This window comes from Dendropsophus ebraccatus, chromosome 7 (genome assembly GCF_027789765.1).
Source record: "Dendropsophus ebraccatus isolate aDenEbr1 chromosome 7, aDenEbr1.pat, whole genome shotgun sequence".
Lineage (NCBI taxonomy): Eukaryota > Metazoa > Chordata > Amphibia > Anura > Hylidae > Dendropsophus > Dendropsophus ebraccatus.
Genome location: NC_091460.1, coordinates 3,523,822 through 3,544,728, shown reverse-complemented (window position 1 = coordinate 3,544,728; position 20,907 = coordinate 3,523,822). Strand labels below are relative to the sequence as shown.

The 20,907-nt window shown below is 43.4% G+C and overlaps 1 pseudogene; it reads right to left on the bottom strand.

Annotated features, from left to right (window-relative positions):
• Positions 1-20,907, bottom strand: part of LOC138797207 (zinc finger protein 665-like) — a 162,267-nt pseudogene that overhangs the window by 18,040 nt on the left and 123,320 nt on the right.

The following is a 20,907-nucleotide window of genomic DNA, read 5'->3' as shown; positions in this document are numbered from 1 at the left end:
TAGTATACAGGAAAGACAGAGCAGAGAGAAGGGGAGGGGGGGAAACCATATATGTCAGGAATAGTCTTATATCCACAGTCATCCAAAATACATATAAAGAGCTGGAGACTCTCTGGGTTTGTATGCAGTCCAAAGAGGGATCTGTTATTAGGATAGGTGTTATCTATAGGGATCTGTTATTAGGACAGGTGTTATCTATAGGGATCTATTAGAATCAGTGTTGTCTATATGGATCTGTTATTAGAATAGGTGTTATCTATAGGGATCTGTTATTAGAATCAGTGTTGTCTATAGGGATCTGTTATTAGAATCGGTGTTATCTATAGGGATCTGTTATTAGAATCAGTGTTATCTATAGGGATCTGTTATGAGGATAGGTGTTATCTATAGGGATCTGTTATTAGAATTGGTGTTATCTATAGGGATCTGTTATTAGAATTGGTGTTATCTATAGGGATCTGTTATTAGGATAGGTGTTATCTATAGGGATCTGTTATTAGGATAGGTGTTATCTATAGGGATCTGTTATTAGGATAGGTGTTATCTATAGGGATCTGTTATTAGGATAGGTGTTATCTATAGGGATCTGTTATTAAAATCGGTGTTATCTATAGGGATCTGTTATTAGAATCAGTGTTATCTATAGGGATCTGTTATGAGGATAGGTGTTATCTATAGGGATCTGTTATTAGAATTGGTGTTATCTATAGGGATCTGTTATTAGAATTGGTGTTATCTATAGGGATCTGTTATTAGGATAGGTGTTATCTATAGGGATCTGTTATTAGGATAAGTGTTATCTATAGGGATCTGTTATGAGGATAGGTGTTATCTATAGGGATCTGTTATTAGGATAGGTGTTATCTATAGGGATCTGTTATTAGGATAGGTGTGATATATAGGGATCTGTTATTAGGATAGGTGTTATCTATAGGGATCTGTTATTAGAATTGGTGTTATCTATAGGGATCTGTTATTAGGATAGGTGTTATCTATAGGGATCTGTTATGAGGATAGGTGTTATCTATAGGGATCTGTTATGAGGATAGGTGTTATCTATAGGGATCTGTTATTAGGATAGGTGTGATATATAGGGATCTGTTATTAGGATAGGTGTTATCTATAGGGATCTGTTATTAGAATTGGTGTTATCTATAGGGATCTGTTATTAGGATAGGTGTTATCTATAGGGATCTGTTATGAGGATAGGTGTTCTCTATAGGGATCTGTTATTAGGATATAGGTGTTATCTATAGGGATCTGTTATTAGAATCGGTGTTATCTATAGGGATCTGTTATTAGAACCAGTGTTATCTATAGGGATCTGTTATGAGGATAGGTGTTATCTATAGGGATCTGTTATGAGGATAGGTGTTATCTATAGGGATCTGTTATTAGGATAGGTGTTATCTATACGGATCTGTTATTAGGATAGGTGTTATCTATAGGGATCTGTTATGAGGATAGGTGTTATCTATAGGGATCTGTTATTAGGATAGGTTTTATCTATAGGCCTCCGGGGCAAAGTGAGGACTATGATAATATGCTGATGGATGAAATTACTAACATGTCAGTAAAGGGGACATTGTAGTTATGGGGGATACAACATGCCGGATGTGGATTGGAATATCCCGTCTGCACTTACATGTAAAAGCAAGAATATAATAGAGACCCTTACAGGGGCATCTCTTATACAGCTAGTGAGGTCACCAACCAGAGGAGAGAACATTCTAGATTTAGTATTTACTAATGGAGATCGGGTGTCTGAAGTTAGAGTGGAAGAAAATTTAGGTTCCAGTGACCACCAGTGTTTATGGTTTGACGTACAAACTGACTACGTCCAATCCCATACTACAACAAGAGTATTGGATTTTAGGAAGACAGACTGTAATAAAATGGGGGAGTATTTAGATAAAGAATAAGGAGGGTGGGATAAAACATCGGGAGCGAGCACTCAGTGGGCAGAATTAAAAAATGCCATATTAAAGGCAACTAGACTATATGTACGAGAAGTTAGCAAAAGTAAAAGGAAGAAGAATCCATTATGGTTTACTAGAGAGGTTAAGGCCATTATAAAGGGAAGAAAGGCAGCGTATAGGAAGTACTAGAAAATGTACCCGTCGCTGCCCGGGTATAAAGTGTCAGTGTGTTAATTAGATTTGTTCTAAGGTGCCCAGGAGGCCAAGCTAAATGTATTGTTTCATCTGAGTTAATCAGTGGAATTAGTGTATACCTGTAGTGCATAGTTGGAGGGGTTCTGTATACCCACAATGTATAGTTTTTAGGGGTCTCGCATATCTGTAGTGCATAGTTGGGGGGGCTGTATACCTATAGTGTATAGTTGAGGGAGGTCCTGTATACCTGCAGTGTACAGTTGGTGAAGGTCCTGTATACCTATACTGTATAGTTCGGGGGTCCTGTATACCTGTAGTATATAGTTGGTGCTGTATACCTGTAATGTATAGTTGGTGGAGGTCTTGTATACCTGTAGTTTATAGTTTGAGGGTCCTGGATACCTGTAGTGTATAATTGGTGGAGGTCTTGTATACCTGTAGTATATAGTTCGGGGGTCCTGTATACCTGTAGTAAATAGTTTGAGGGTCCTGTATAACTATAGTATAGAGTTGGTGGAGGTCCTGTATACCTGTAGTGTATAGTTTGGGGTCCGATATACCTGTAGTATATAGCTGGTGGAGTTCCTGTATACCTATAGTATATTTGGGGTCCTGTATACTTGTAGTGTAGAGTTGGTGAAGTTGCTGTATACCTGTATTATAGAGTTGGTGTAGGTCCTGTATACCTGTAGTGTATGGTTTTGAGGTCCTGTATACCTGTAGTGTATAGTTTGGGGTCCTATATACCTGTAGTATATAGTTGGTGGAGTTCCTGTATACCTGTAGTGTATAGTTTTGGGGTCCTGTATACCTGTAGTGTATAGTTTGGGGTCCTGTATACCTGTAGTATATAGTTGGTGGAGGTCCTGTATACCTGAAGTATATAGTTGGTGGAGGTCCTGTATACCTGTAGTATATAGTTTTGGGGTCCTGTATACCTGTAGTGTAAAGTTTGGGGTCCTGTATACCTGTAGTATATAGTTTTGTGGAGGTCCCGTGCACTTGTAGTGTATAGTTTTGGGGTCCTGTATACCTGTAGTGTCCTGTATACCTGCAGGGTTGTATTTACCCGTATGGCAGTGTTATTCAGTCACAGTGTCGGTATTGGTCATGTCTGGTATGGGGGTGTTATCCAGTCACAGTATGGCGGTATTGGTCAGGTCTGGTGTGGCGGTGTTATCCAGTCACAGTATGGTGGTATTGGTCAGGTCTGGTATAGCAGTGTTATCCAGTCACAGTATGGCAATATCGGTCAGGTCTGATATGATGGTGTTATCCAGTCACAGTATGGTGGTATTGGTCAGGACTGGTGTGGCGGTGTTACCCAGTCACAGTTTGCCGGTATTGGTCAGGTCTGGTATGGCAGTGTTATCCAGTCACAGTATGGCGGTATTGGTCAGGTCTGGTATGACAGTGTTATCCAGCACAGTATGGCGGTATTGGTCAGGTCTGGTATGGCAGTGTTATCCAGTCACAGTATGGCGGTATTGGTCAGGTCTTATATGACAGTGTTATCCAGTCACAGTATGGCGGTATTGGTCAGGTCTGGTATGACAGTGTTATCCAGTCACAGTATGGCGGTATTGGTCAGGTCTGGTGTGGCAGTGTTATCCAGTCACAGTATGGCGGTATTGGTCAGGTCTGGTGTGGCAGTGTTATCCAGTCACAGTATGGCGGTATTGGTCAGGTCTGGTGTGGCAGTGTTATCCAGTCACAGTATGGCGGTATTGGTCAGGTCTGGTGTGGCGGTGTTATCCAGTCACAGTATGGCGGTATTGGTCAGGTCTGGCAGTGTTATCCAGTCACAGTATGGCGGTATTGGTCAGGTCTGGTATGACAGTGTTATCCAGCACAGTTTGGTATATCTGTTGTGCCCTGTATATACATGTACTGTATGGATGGAGTAGGGGGTCCTGTATATACATGTACTGTATAGATGGAGTAGGGGCTCCTGTATACATGTACTGTATAGATGGAGTAGGGGGTCCTGTATATACATGTTCTGTATAGATGGAGTAGGGGCCCTGTATATACATGTCCTGTATAGATGGAGTAGGGGGTCCTGTATATACATGTACTGTATAGATGGAGTAGGGGGTCCTGTATACATGTACTGTATGGATGGAGTAGGGGGTCCTGTATACATGTACTGTATACATGGAGTAGGGGGCCCTGTATATACATGTACTGTATAGATGGAGTAGGGGGTCCTGTATATACATGTACTGTATAGATGGAGTAGGGGGTCCTGTATATACATGTACTGTATAGATGGAGTAGGGGGTCCTGTATATACATGTACTGTATGGATGGAGTAGGGGGTCCTGTATATACATGTACTGTATAGATGGAGTAGGGGGTCCTGTATACATGTACTGTATAGATGGAGTAGGGGGTCCTGTATATACATGTTCTGTATAGATGGAGTAGGGGGCCCTGTATATACATGTCCTGTATAGATGGAGTAGGGGGTCCTGTATATACATGTACTGTATAGATGGAGTAGGGGGTCCTGTATATACATGTACTGTATAGATGGAGTAGGGGGCCCTGTATATACATGTACTTGGAGTAGGGGGTCCTGTATATACATGTACTGTATAGATTGAGTAGGGGGCCCTGTATATACATGTACTGTATAGATGGAGTAGGGGGTCCTGTATATACATGTACTGTATAGATGGAGTAGGGGGTCTTGTATATACATGTACTGTATAGATGGAGTAGGGGGTCCTGTATATACATGTACTGTATAGATGGAGTAGGGGGTCCTGTATATACATGTACTGTATAGATGGAGTAGAGGGTCCTGTATACCTGTACTGTATAGATGGAGTAGGGGGTCCTGTATACATGTACTGTATAGATGGAGTAGGGGGTCTACCAGTTATTACTGTGGATGTTGTGAGGCAGCTTCCCTAGCAACCATTGCTCCCTGTGAAAATGAAAGCAGTAATCCTATTGGTTGCTAAGGCTCCAACTGCCGTGTCTGCTGCAGCTAATTATATCACCTGTGTTTGCAGTGAGGAGATTTTCCCATTCATCTCTATGAGGCGCCTCTCTTTCCCCTCCCCCTCCCCTCCTGTACATCTGGCGGGGACGGGAACTTCGCAATAACCTTCCCGGGCACCCAATGTATCTGTGGGCCAAATTTGGGGTCAAACGGTTCAGGCATTTGGAAGTCTATAGAGGACAGACAGACAGACAGAAGGACAGACAGACAGACAGACTTTGATTTTTATGATATAGATAAGGAGACTGGTAATGAAGCTGACAGAGAGACGTATAAAAGTATACAGAAGGAGGCAAAGCAGATTATAAATGCTGCTAAAGAAATGACAAAATCTGTTACTGCGGGGAATAAAACCTTCTTCAGATATATAAGTGACAGGAAGAAGAAGAAGAATGGCTGCAGCATTACTAAAATAAGTAATGGGGAGAATACGTTTATTGATGGAGATAAGGCGGTCGCTGACTATTTGAATAGTTACTTCTGCTCAGTGTTTTTAGCAGGCGGCCTTCACAATCACAGGATGGTTGGACGCAGCATTGCCTCCAGCTATATGGGTTCGGCTCCAGTATTTTCAGAGGCTGAAGTTGCAGAGGAACTTGCCCGCTTAATAAGGCGATGGGCCCAGATGGGATCCATCCCAGGGTTCTTAAAGAACTCAGATCTGTGATTGCTGCCCCCCTGACAGATCTGTATAACCAATCCCTGCTAACAGGAGATGTCCCCGATGATTGGAGAACCGCCAATGTTATACTAATCCACAAGAAGGGGAATAGAGAAAAGATCAGTTACTACAGGCCAGTGAGCCTGACATCTGTAGTAGTGAAAATGATGGAAACTCTTCTAAAAAAGAAGATAATGGATCACCTAAAAATCAACAATTTGATGGATCCAAACCAGCATGGCTTTACTAAGGGCCGATCATGTCAGACTAATCTCATTGATTTCTTTGATTATACCACAAAAGTTGCTGGATGAAGGTGCCTGGGATATCGCCTATCTGGACTTCAGCAAAGACGCAGATACAGTTCCCCATTATGAGCTGATAGAGAAGTTGGAGAAAATTGGACTTAATCCCTGGATAGTTCAGTGGATTTGTGGTTGGCTGAAGGATAGATATCAGGGGTGATGGTAATGGTGTATATTCCGAGCAGAGACTGGTTACACGTGGTGTGCCTCAAGGGTCTGTTCTGGGTCCTATTCTTTTACTATGTTTGTAAGTGACATAGGAGAAGGGTTGGTAGGTAAGGATAGTGACATAGGAGAAGGGTTGGTGGGTAAGGATAGTGACATAGGAGGAGGGTTGGTAGGTAAGGATAGTGACATAGGAGAAGGGTTGGTAGGTAAGGATAGTGACATAGGAGAAGGGTTGGTAGGTAAGGATAGTGACATAGGAGAAGGGTTGGTGGGTAAGGATAGTGACATAAGAGAAGGGTTGGTAGGTAACGATAGTGACATAGGAGAAGGGTTGGTGGGTAAGGATAGTGACATAGGAGAAGGTGTAACGATAGTGACATAGGAGAAGGGTTGGTAGGTAAGGATAGTAACATAGGAGAAGGGTTGGTGGGTAAGGATAGTGACATAGGAGAACGGTTGGTAGGTAAGGATAGTGACATAGGAGAACGGTTGGTAGGTAAGGATAGTGACATAGGAGAAGGTCTGGTAGGTAAGGATAGTGACATAGGAGAAGGGTTGGTAGGTAAGGATAGTGACATAGGAGAAGGGTTTGGTAGGTAAGGATAGTGACATAGGAGAAGGTGTAACGATAGTGACATAGGAGAAGGGTTGGTAGGTAAGGATAGTGACATAGGAGAAGGGTTGGTAGGTAAGGATAGTGACATAGGAGAAGGGTTGGTGGGTAAGGATAGTGACATAGGAGAAGGTGTAAGGATAGTGACATAGGAGAAGGGTTGGTAGGTAAGGATAGTGACATAGGAGAAGGGTTGGTAGGTAAGGATAGTGACATAGGAGAAGGGTTGGTGGGTAAGGATAGTGACATAGGAGAAGGGTTGGTAGGTAAGGATAGTGACATAGGAGAAGGGTTGGTGGGTAAGGATAGTGACATAGGAGAAGGGTTGGTAGGTAAGGATAGTGATATAGGAGAAGGGTTGGTGGGTAAGTATAGTGACATAGGAGAAGGGTTGGTAGGTAAGGATAGTGACATAGGAGAAGGGTTGGTGGGTTAGGATAGTGACATAGGAGAAGGGTTGGTAGGTAAGGATAGTGACATAGGAGAAGGGTTGGTGGGTAAGTATAGTGACATAGGAGAAGGGTTGGTAGGTAAGGATAGTGACATAGGAGAAGGGTTGGTGGGTTAGGATAGTGACATAGGAGAAGGGTTGGTAGGTAAAGTTTGTCTGTTTGCTGACGACACAAAAGTGTGCAATAGGGCTGATATTCCTGGAGGTGTCAGTAATATGGAAAACGATTTAGCTTTGCTAGATAAGTGTCCAAACAGTGGAAATTGAAGTTTAATGTTTCCAAATGTAAAATAATGCACCTGGGGAGGAGGAATCCTCTATCCGAGTATCACATCGGCAGTACTGTGTTGGAAAAGACTTCAGAAAAGAAGGATCTAGGGGTAGTGATATCTGACAGCCTTAAAATGAGTCACCAGTGCAACCAGGCGGTGGGGAAAGCAAATCGTATGCTGGGCTGTATATATATAATGGTATGCTGGTGTGTATATATATATAATGGTATGCTGGGCTGTATATATATAATGGTGTGCTGGGCTGTGTATAATTATATATATATATATATATATATATATATATATATATATATATAAAAAATGGTATGCTGGGGTGTATATAGAAAATAGCAATTGAAGACAGCGTCTTTTAAAGTATCAAAAAGTTTTTTCTTTTTTCTTCTATATGCTTGAGAAAGGCTCAATATGGTTTAAAGGGCCGAAACGTCTGTTTTTCTGTACGCATATGGCAAAATAAAAGAAGAGACTTTTTGATACTTTAAAAGACGCTGTCTTCAATTGCTATTTTCTATGTGGATGAAGTACTGGGTACGGGCCAACCCGGTGGGGCTGTATATATAATAGTATGCTGGGCTGTATATATATTATATACATATACACTACCGTTCAAAAGTTTGGGGTCACCCAGACAATTTAGTGTTTTCCATGTAGTCACACTTCTTCACCCCCATACATTGTGAAATGAATAAAAAATAGAGACAAGACATTGACAAGGTTAGAAATACTGATTTGTATGTGAAATAACATTGTTCTTCCATCACACTTTGCTTCCGTCCCAGAATCCTCCTTGTGCAGCAATTCCAGCATTGCCCACCTCTGGCATTCTAGCTATTAATCTGTTGGGGTAAGCTGGAGAAATTGCCCCCCACGCTTCTAGAAGCAGCTCCCACAAGTTGGATTGGTTGGATGGGCACTTCTGGCGTACCATACGGCCCAGCTGCTCCCACAATGGGGTGGTGATCTGGTGACTGCGCTGGCCACTCCATTCCCTATGATAGAATACCAGCTGCTGCTTCTGCTGTAAATAGTTCTTGCACAATTTGGAGGTGTTTAGGGTCATTGTCCTGTTGTAGGATGAAATTGGCTCCAACCAAGCGCTGCCCACTGGGTATGGCATGGCGGTGCAGAGTGATCGCCTTCCTTATTCACAATCCCTATTACCCTGTACAAATCTCCCCCCTTACCAGCACCAACCCCAGACCATCACATGACCTCCACCATGTATAGCAGATGGCGTCAGGCATTCTTCCAGCATCTTCTCATTTCTTCTGCGTCTCACAAACCTTCTTCTTTGTCATCCAAACACCTCAAACTTGGATTCATCCATCGTCCACAACACTTTTTTCCAGTCTTCCTCTGTCCAATGTCTGTGTTCTTTTGCCCATCTTAATCTTTTTCTTTTATTGGCCAGTCTCAGATATGGCTTTTTCTTTGCCACTCTGCCCTGAAGCCCAAAATCCTGCAGCCGCCTCTTCACTGTAGATATTGACACTGGTGTTTTGCGGCTACTATTTAATGAAGATGCCAGTCGGGGACCTGTGAGGCGTCTGTTTCTCAAACTAGAGACTCTAATGTGCTTATCTTCTTGCTTAGTTGTGCAACTCGGCCTCCCACTTTTTTTTCTACTCTGGTTAGAGCCTGTTTGTGCTGTCCTCTGAAGGGAGTAGTACACACCGTTGTAGGAAATCTTCAATTTCTTAGCAATTTCTGGCATGGAATAGCCTTCATTTCTAAGAACAAGAATAGACTGTCGAGTTTCAGATGAAAGTTCTCTTCTTCTGGCCATGTTGAGCATTTAATTGACCCCACAAATGTGATGCTCAAAGGAAGGTCAGTTTTGTAGCTTCTGTAACGAGCTAGACTGTTTTCAGATGTGTGAACATGATTGCACAAGGGTTTTCTAATCATCAATTATCCTTCTGAGCCAATGAGCAAACACCTTGTACCATTAGAAGACTGGAGTGATAGTTGCTGGAAATGGGCCTCTATACACCTATGTAGATATTGCACCAAAAACCAGACATTTGCAGCTAGAATAGTCATTTACCACATCAGCAATGTATAGAGTGGATTTGTTTAAAGTTAGGACTAGTTTAAAGTTATCTTTATTGAAAAGTACAGTGCTTTTCCTTAAAATAAGGACATTTCAATGTGACCCCAAACTTTTGAACGGTAGTGTATATGTTGTGAGATATAGTGAGATATGTTGAAAATTTTCTCACCTGTAATTTTCATTTCCTGGAGTCCGGAGGCAGCACACCAAGGGTTAACTGGATCTCATCCACCCGGATAGAAGAGTAATTATTCCTAGCAATACAAATAGAATAATTAGATAACCAGAATACAACATGGCCTATAAGGCCTGGCTAGGGACTCCAATATACGTACAGTTTGTAGCAATAACACCATGGGCGGGATTACTGTGCTGCCTCCGGACTCCAGGAAATGAAAATTACAGGTGGGAAAATTTTCAACTTCCTAATCTTCCTCCGGCAGCACACCAAGGGAATGCAAAGCAATGACAAGAGGCGGGTTTTAGATAGATGATGTTCCCTGGATCACTCCCTTGCCAAAGGCTGATCCCTCAGATGCAAATGTGTCAAGTCTGTAATGTTTCATAAAAGTAGTGGCTGAAGACCATGTTGCAGCTCTACAAATATCTTCCAACGGGATGTTGGCGCGTTCTGCCCAAGAGGTTGCTGTAGATCTCGTTGAATGTGCTTTCAAGGCTAGTGGACATTCAAGCCCTTCTGCTGAGTAGCAGAATCTGATTAAATCCTTAATCCATCTGGACAAGGTAGGTTTACTTGCTTTAGCACCGCGGTTAGCTGCTGGGAATTGAAGAAAAAGCGCTTCAGATCTTCGATATTCGGAGGTCTTATCCAGGTAAATGGAAATGGCCCTTTTCACATCCAGTAAATGTAAGCCAGACCCTTCTTCCAGAACCGGCAAGATAATTTCTTGATTGAGATTGGAAGATGATGACACCTTCAGAAGAAACCCTGGCATGGTACGTAACACCACCGCATCCTGTAATATTTGTAGATAAGGCTCCTTATAGGATAAGGCCTGGAGCTCACTTATCCTTCTGGCTGAAGTGATGGCTATCAAAAATAAGGTCTTCCATGACAAAAATTTTATATCTGCCAACTCCAAGGGTTCAAACGGTGGTAAGCATAGACCCTTTAATATTAATGACAAATTCCAGGATGGTACAGGGCTACGAAAGGAGGGTCTCAATTTTGCAATAGCCATGAAGAAACATGAGACCAATGGTACGCCTGTGAATCTACCTTCTAGATGAGCGTTGATGGCTGTTAGATGAACCTTTAATGTGTTGAGTTTGAGGCCTTTATCAAAACCATTCTGCAAAAATTGTAGCAGGGATCCTATTTCCTTAGTAGATCTTGAAGTTTCTGAACACCATGAAGAATAAAGGGTCCAGATTCTAGAGTATACTCTCGTAGTGCTGGGTTTTCTGGATGCTAGGATTGTATTCACTACATTCTCTGCCTCTCTGTCTTAGGGAAGACCTCTCATTCTCCATGCAGTTAGTTGAAGATTGTTCACCTGCGGGTAAGTCATGCCTGCTTGAAGGAGAAGATCATTGCATTGAGGAATTCTCCTCTCGATAACCTCAATGCGAGTGGAAACCAAGCTCGTCTGGGACAATGGGGTAGGATAAGCACTGCGTCCACCTTCTCCTGTTGGATCTTCCTCAAAACCCTCGGAATCATTGGAAGAGGGGGAAAGGTGTATACAAATTCTTCTTCCCAGGTTATCGAGAGCCCGTCTATGGCTACTGGGTTGCCCTGTTTGAAAAGGGAGCAAAATCGGGGAACCTTTGCATTCCTGTGGGTCGCCATTACATCTATTGTCGGAGTTCCCCACCGCTTTATGATCTGCTGGAATATTCTGGTATTTAGCTCCCATTCCCCAGGAAACATTAGATGTCTGCTCAACCAGTCTGCTTGGATGTTCAACGATCCTTTGATATGAATAGCAGAGATTGCTCGTACATTGTTCTCGGCCCATTTCATTATGAGGTTGCATAGACTGTTAATAGACTGTTGAAATATTGTCTGATTGTATCTGAACATCCTGGTTTGTCAGGAGGGGACTGAAGTGTACTAGGGCCAGCCTCACTGCTCTCAGTTCCTTCAAGTTGGATGACAGGTGGTTCTCCTCCGATGACCATCTTCTCTGTACCCAACTTGTCTCTGCATGGGCACCCCAGCCCCAATCTGATGCATCCGTGGTGACTACCATTGGGAGATGATGACATAGAGTTTTGCCCTGACGAAGATGATGCGTGGTACGCCACCAGAGAAGGCTGTTTTTGAGTACCGGTAGTATAGGCATCTGGTGGTCTAACCCTGGTGTAGATTTGTTCCAGAAGAGGAGGATGTGCTTCTGTAACACTCTGAAATGAGCCTCAAGCCCAAGGGACTGCTTCTATAGAGGATGTTAGAAGGCCTAGGATCTTCATGGCCGTTCTCACTTTGCAGGTTCTGCTCCTCTCCAGAAAGCGAACTGCTCGTATAATCTTTGAGATTCTCTCCTCTGACAGCTGTAGAGTCATCTTCTGGGTGTCTATGATATACCCTAGGAATTGAACGCTCGATGATGGGATTAGAGATGATTTCTTGTGGTTGATCAGGAATCCATCATCGGTCAGACACTGTAAGGTGATGTTCAGATGTTGAGATAAGACCTCTCTTGACGGAGCTCTGAGTAGCCAGTCGTCTAAATAGGGTGTGATGAAAATCCCTTTCAGCCTCAGGGCTGCTGCTAGAACTACTGCCACTTTGGTAAACACTCTTGGTGCCGAGCTGATGCCGAATGGCAGGCAAGTAAACTGAAGATGTCTCACTCCTTGGCGGGTCTCGACCGCTATCCGCAAGAACTTTCTGTGAGACTGGAGGATTGGGATATGTAGGTAAGCGTCTCGTAGATCTATTTTTGCCAGGACATCTCCTTGCTGAATGGACATTGTGGCTGAAATAATGGATTCCATCTTAAAATGTTTCTTTACTATGTGATGATTCAGGTAAGTCAGGTCTATCACAAGGCGCCAGTCTCCTCCTGCCTTTGGAACTGCAAAGATTAGGGAGTAAACCCCCCTGCCTCTCTGGAGTGTTGGGACCTCTTCCAGGGCCTGTTTGAGAATGAACTGATCTAGTAAGTCCAGGATTACAGGCTTTATGTTTCCGTTGACCATGAAACGGTTTGGAGGCATCTTCTGAAATTCTATAGAGTAACCTCTGGTCACTGTCGATGTTACCCAGGCATCTGACGATGTCTCGGACCAGAGATTGGCAAAACTGAGAAGTCTTGCCCCAACCGGCGGAGGAGGAACTGTGGCGTCAAAGGTTGGAGCCCTTGCCGTTGAAGGGCTTCTTTTTGGAGGAGCTTTGCTCTTTCTTAGTCTTGTAGCGATTTTGTCTATTATAGGGACGAAAATTGCGTTGTCTGCGGGGTGAGCTCCGTCCTTTGCTTTGAAATGGCCTGGATGATCTCTTCCTGGTAGGTTGTGGGAAGTTTATACCCTTGTCTTCATTCAAAGACTTGAGTATGTCCTATAGCTCAGGCCCAAATAGGGAGGTTGGGTTAAAAGGCAGAGAGCAAAAATTATGCTTGGAGCCTGCATCCCCGCCCCACTGTTTCAACCAGATAGCTCGTCTTGCAATAGTAGATGAAGCCATGACTCTAGAGGCAAATTTTAGGCTATTCATCTCCCCATCACATAGAAAATCTGTTGCTGCTTTCATCATGGGTATTTCTTTAAGTAGATCCTGGCGGCAATACGTCACTTCCGGCGCACTCCGGTGACGTCAAACGCCATAGGAGTGTGGTCGCGGCGGCCATCTTGGAGGAGGCAGCCGCATGTGTCATACTGTAACAGGCCGGTTAACATCATGGAAGTTGGTAAGGCTGGCAATCTTATCCAGGGGAGGGGGGGGGGGGGGGGGGGGGGGGGGGCGCAAGAGCTCACAACAGCGAGTTAGCGCCCCGAGTGGCGGATCTCGGCAGAAACATGGCGTCCAATATGGCAACCACGGGATCAAGGGGCTTACATTAGCACCTATGCAACATGTCACTATACCGATTTCCATGACCCAGTGACAGCAAGGCAGAGGGAAAAGTCCAGGCCAAAGGCCAATCTCCACTATACCCCCATAACAGTATGTCTGAAAAACAAGAGATATATGTTACATGAGAAATGGTATAAAAACCTTATATACAGCTGCCACAGTGTGGCAACCCATCTATCTGTAAGAAGAGAAAAAAAATACGTATATTGGAGTTCCTAGCCAGGCCTTATAGGCCATGTTGTATTCTGATTGGTTATCTAATTATTCTATTTGTATTTCTAGAAATAATTACTCTTCTATCCGGGTGGATGAGATCCAGTTAACCCTTGGTGTGCTGCCGGAGGACGATCAGGAAATATATATATATATATAATGATATGCTGGGGTGTGTATATATATATATATATATATATATATATATATAAATAATGGTATGCTGGGCTGTATATATATATAATGGTATGCTGGGGTGTATATATATATATATATATAATGGTATGCTGGGGTGTATATATATATATATATGAATAATGGTATACTGGGCTGTGTATATACATATAATGGTATGCTGGGGTGTATATATATATATATATATATATATATATATATATAATGGTATGCTGCGGTGTATATATATATATATATATATATATATATAAATAATGGTATGCTGGGGTGTATATATATATATATATATATATATATATAATGGTATGCTGGGGTGTATATATATATATATATATATATATATATATATATATAATGGTATGCTGGGGTGTATATATATATATATATATATATATATATATATATATATAATGGTATGCTGGGCTGTATATATATATAATGGTATGCTGGGCTGTATAGCTAGATAACATAACCAGTAGGAAGAGGGAGATTGTGATCCCGCTGTATACAGCTCTGGTGAGGCCACATCTGGATACTGTGTCCAGTTCTGGAGACCTCATCTAAAAAAGGACATTGATAAAATAGAACGGGTCCAAAGACGGCTACAAAAATGGTGGAGGGTGTGAGGTATAAACCATATCAGGTAAGACTAAAGTATTTGTATCTGTATAGTCTGGAGGAAGAAGGGAAAGGGGGGACATGATGGAAACCTTTATATATGTTACAGGAGGAAGAAGGGAAAGGGGGGACATGATGGAAACCTTTATATATGTTACACGAGGAAGAAGGGAAAGGTAGGACATGATGGAAACCTTTATATATGTTACAGGAGGGAAGAAGGGAAAGGGGGGACATGATGGAAACCTTTATATATGTTACAGGAGGGAAGAAGGGAAAGGGGGGACATGATGGGAACCTTTATATATGTTACAGGAGGAAGAAGGGAAAGGGAGGACATGATGGAAACCTTTATATATGTTACAGGAGGAAGAAGGGAATGGGAGGACATGATGGAAACCTTTATATATGTTACAGGAGGAAGAAGGGAAAGGGAGGACATGATGGAAACCTGTATATATGTTACAGGAGGAAGAAGGGAAAGGGAGGACATGATGGAAACCTATATATATGTTACAGGGGGAAGAAGGGAAAGGGAGGACATGATGGAAACCTTTATATATGTTATAGGAGGAAGAAGGGAAAGGGAGGACATGATGGAAACCTATATATATGTTACAAGGGGAAGAAGGGAAAGGGAGGACATGATGGGAACCTTTATATATGTTACAGGAGGAAGAAGGGAAAGGGAGGACATGATGGAAACCTTTATATATGTTACAGGAGGAAGAAGGGAAAGGGGGGGCATGATGGAAACCTTTATATATGTTACAGGAGGAAGAAGGGAAAGGAGGGGCATGATGGAAACCTTTATATATGTTACAGGAGGAAGAAGGGAAAGGGGGGACATGATGGAAACCTTTATATATGTTACAGGAGGAAGAAGGGAAAGGGAGGACATGATGGAAACCTTTATATATGTTACAGGAGGAAGAAGGGAAAGGGGGGACATGATGGAAACCTTTATATATGTTACAGGAGGAAGAAGGGAAAGGAGGGACATGATGGAAACCTTTATATATGTTACAGGAGGAAGAAGGGAAAGGGGGGACATGATGGAAACCTTTATATATGTTACAGGAGGAAGAAGGGAAAGGGAGGACATGATGGAAACCTTTATATATGTTACAGGAGGAAGAAGGGAAAGGAAGGACATGATGGAAACCTTTATATATGTTACAGGAGGAAGAAGGAAAAGGGAGGACATGATAGAAACCTTTATATATGTTACAGGAGGAAGGGAAAGGAGGACATGATGGAAACCTTTATATATGTTACAGGGGGAAGAAGGGAAAGGAGGACATGATGGAAACCTTTATATATGTTACAGGAGGAAGAAGGGAAAGGGGGGACATGATGGAAACCTTTATATATGTTACAGGAGGAAGAAGGGAAAGGGGGGACATGATGGAAACCTTTATATATGTTACAGAGGGAAGAAGGGAAAGGGAGGACATGATGGAAACCTTTATATATGTTACAGGAGGAAGAAGGGAAAGGAGGACATGATGGAAACCTTTATATATGATACAGGAGGAAGAAGGGAAAGGGGGGGACATGATGGAAACCTCTATATATGTTACAGGAGGAAGAAGGGAAAGGGAGGACATGATGGAAACCTTTATATACACTCACCGGCCACTTTATTAGGTACACCATGCTAGTAACGGGTCGGACCCCCTTTTGCCTTCAGAACTGCCCCAATTCTTGGTGGCATAGATACAACAAGGTGCTGGAAGCTTCCTCAGAGATTTTGGTCCATAGTGACATGATGACATCACACAGTTGCCGCAGATTTGTCGGCTGCACATCCATGATGCCAATCTCCCGTTCCACCACATCCCAAAGATGCTCTATTGGATTGAGATCTGGTGACTGTGGAGGCCATTGGAGTACAGTGACCTCATTGTCATGTTCAAGAAACCAGTCTGAGATGGTTCTAGCTTTATGACATGGCGCATTATCCTGCTGAAAGTAGCCATCAGATGTTGGGTCCATTGTGGTCATAAAGGGATGGACATGGTCAGCAACAATACTCAGGTAGGCTGTGGCGTTGTAACCATGCTCAATTGGTACCAAGGGGCCCAAAGAGTGCCAAGAAAATATTCCCCACACCATGACACCACCACCACCAGCCTGAACTGTTGATACAAGGCAGGATGGATCCATGCTTTCATGTTGTTGACGCCAAATTCTGACCCTACCATCCGAATGTCGCAGCAGAAATCGAGACTCATCAGACCAGGCAACGTTTTTCCAATCTTCTACTGTCCAATTTCGATGAGCTTGTGCAAATTGTAGCCTCAGTTTCCTGTTCTTAGCTGAGCGGAGTGGCCCCCGGTGTGGTCTTCTGCTGCTGTAGCCCATCTGCCTCAGAGTTGGCCGTACTGTGCGTTCAGAGATGCTCTTCGGCCTACCTTGGCTGTAACGGTTGGCTATTTGAGTCACTGTTGCCTTTCTATCAGCTGGAACCAGTCTGCCCATTCTCCTCTGACCTCTGGCATCAACAAGGCATTTCCGCCCACAGAACGGCCGCTCACTGGATGGTTTTTCTTTTTCGGACCATTCTCTGTAAACCCTAGAGATGGTTGTGCGTGAAAATCCCAGTAGATCAGCAGTTTCTGAAATACTCAGACCAGCCCTTCTGGCACCAACAACCATGCCACGTTCAAAGGCCTCAAATCACCTTTCTTCCCCATACTGATGCTCGGTTTGAACTGCAGGAGATTGTCTTGACCATGTCTACATGCCTAAATGCACTGAGTTGCCGCCATGTGATTGGCTGATTAGAAATTCTAAAGTGGTAACGTGCAGTTGGACAGGTGTACCTAATAAAGTGGCCGGTGAGTGTATGTTACAGGAGGAAGAAGTGAAAGGGAGGACATGATGGAAACCTTTATATATGTAACAAGGGGGAAGAAGGGAAAGGGGGGACATGATGGAAACCTTTATATATGTTACAGGAGGAAGAAGGGAAAGGGAGGACATGATGGACACCTTTATATATGTTACAGGAGGAAGAAAGGAAAGGAGGGACATGATGGACACCTTTATATATGTTACAGGAGGAAGAAGGGAAAGGGGGGACATGATGGAAACCTTTATATATGATACAGGAGGAAGAAGGGAAAGGGGGGACATGATGGAAACCTTTATATATGTTACAGGAGGAAGAAGGGAAAGGGGGGACATGATGGAAACCTTTATATATGTTACAGGAGGAAGAAGGGAAAGGGAGGACATGATGGAAACCTTTATATATGTTACAGGAGGAAGAAGGGAAAGGGAGGACATGATGGAAACCTTTATATAGGTTACAGGACAAATAAGGGTCAGGAGGGAAGTGTTTTTAGTATAAAACTAAGCTCAAGAACAAGAGGAGACAGTGAGAGGTTATCTGGGGGAAAGATCAGAAGCAACGTTAGAAAATATAATTTTACTGAAAGAGTAGTAGATACCTGGAACAAACTTCCAGCAGAGGTGGTTGGTAAATCTACAATAACAGAATTAAAACACGCCTGGGATAGACATACATCTATTCTAAGATAATAAGAAAGAAAATACTAAAAGGCCGACTAGATGGACCCAGTGATCTTCTTCTGCCGACAATCTTCTATTGGATTTTTAATGTCCGTGAAGAATTAGAGGAGAAAATTTTCTTTATTTGCTCTAAACAAGACCGTGGTTTATTCTCTATGTGAATTCTTTATTCCGCTTCTTCCCTGTGTGACTTCTCTTATGTACAACTAGATTTGATTTATCTGTAAAACATTTCCCACATTCGGAACATGGATATGGCTTCTCCCCTGTGTGACTTCTCTCGTGTATAACAAGACTTAGTTTAATTGTAAAAGATTTCCCACATTTTGAACATGAATATGGCTTCTCTCCTGTGTGACTTCTCTCATGCACAACAAGATTTGATTTCTTTGCAAAACATTTATCACATTCTGAACATGAATACGGCTTCTCCCCTGTATGAATTATCTGATGCTTCTTTAGATTACATTTAGTTCTAAAACATTTCCCACATTCTAAGCATGAATGTGGCTTCTCTCCTGTGTGACTTGTCTCATGTCTAGCAAGTAGCGATTTAGTTGTAAAGCATTTCCCACATTCTGAACATGAAAACGGCTTCTCTCCTGCATTAATTCTTTTGTCTTTCAAAATATCTGACGTTTCTCTAAACGCTTTTCCACATTCGTCACATCGAATCATTTTATGACCTGTCCCTGTGGTCGCGGTGTGTGAGCGGTCAGGAGGATTATATGATAGATCTGTAGTGTGACGTCCTGGATGTACAGTAAGGGGGAGGAGGGCTTCTCCTGAGGAGCGCTGCTCTGCACCGCCAGCTTCTACCTTATAATTCAGCCATAACATGGAGTTTTCCTCGGAGTTCTCACTGGAATTTCCTGTTAAGGGTTAAACATGGATTCTTAGACTTTTGTTACAAACCACAATGTAATCAGATTTATACTATTGTTATTTAGTTGGACCCAGACATACAGCATTTGTATCTACGTCTGCGGTTACGTGGACGATCAGCGAGGGGAGATGCGGCCGTCTTCCCTTTGTACTTTTCTATCGTTTTGGCCCATTTATGGGTTTGGACACAGAAAACGGCATAAAACCATCTGTGTGATTTTACCCTGTAAGTGGATTCTGTGTGTAGAGAAATCTCATAGCGGATGTACAGGATGGAGGAAGGAGATCAGTCACAGTCTGTAATAAAGGTCTCTAGGACCCTGCGGAGTCCATTCTACCAGAGTGCAGGAGACAGAAGGTCCTATCAGCTGCTATAAAGGGGGAGCCGGAAAGAGAGCAGGAGCCATCATGGCTGCAGCTCTATATGTACAATACATCAATGGGAGAGAACGGCCGCCTGATCATCAGACGTCTGATTATACATAACACAGGGGGTCACCGGGGGCTGGAGGCGTTACTGTAATGTGGCTGTAAGGTGGAGCCCCCCCTTATATTCCTGTGACACCCCCCCCTCACTATACAAATATACACAGGGGAGTGTTACTGCAATGTAGCTGTAAGGTGGAGCCCCCCCTTATATCCCTGCCCCCCCTCACTATACTGCACTATACATATATACACAGGGGGGGGGGGGTGTTACTGTAATGTAGCTGTAAGGTGGAGCCCCCCCTTATATATCTGTGACCCCCCCCCCCTCACTATACTGCACTATACATATATACACAGGGGGGGAGGGGGGGTTACTGTAATGTAGCTGTAAGGTGGAGCCCCCCCTTATATCCCTGCCCCCCCTCACTATACTGCACTATACATATATACACAGGGGGGGGATGTTACTGTAATGTAGCTGTAAGGTGGAGCCCCCCCTTATATCCCTGCCCCCCCTCACTATACATATATACACAGGGGGGGGGGTGTTACTGTAATGTAGCTGTAAGGTGGAGCCCCCCCTTATATCCCTGTGCCCCCCCCTCACTATACTGCACTATACATATATACACAGGGGGGGGGTTACTGTAATGTAGCTGTAAGGTGGAGCCCCCCCTTATATCCCTGTGCCCCCCCCTCACTATACTGCACTATACATATATACACAGGGGGGGGGGGGTGTTACTGTAATGTAGCTGTAAGGTGGAGCCCCCCCTTATATCCCTGCCCCCCCTCACTATACTGCACTATACATATATACACAGGGGAGGGGGGTTACTGTAATGTAGCTGTAAGGTGGAGCCCCCCCTTATATCCCTGCCCCCCCTCACTATACTGCACTATACATATATACACAGGGGGGGGGTGTTACTGTAATGTAGCTGTAAGGTGGAGCCCCCCCCTTATATCCCTGTGCCCCCCCTCACTATACTGCACTATACATATATACACAGGGGGGGGGGGAGTGTTACTGTAATGTAGCTGTAAGGTGGAGCCCCCCCTTATATCCCTGCCCCCCCCCTCACTATACTGCACTATACAAATATACACAGGGGGGGGGTTACTGTAATGTAGCTGTAAGGTGGAGCCCCCCCTTATATCCCTGCCCCCCCTCACTATACTGCACTATACATATATACACAGGGGGGGGGTGTTACTGTAATGTAGCTGTAAGGTGGAGCCCCCCCTTATATCCCTGCCCCCCCTCACTATACTGCACTATACATATATACACAGGGGGGGGTGTTACTGTAA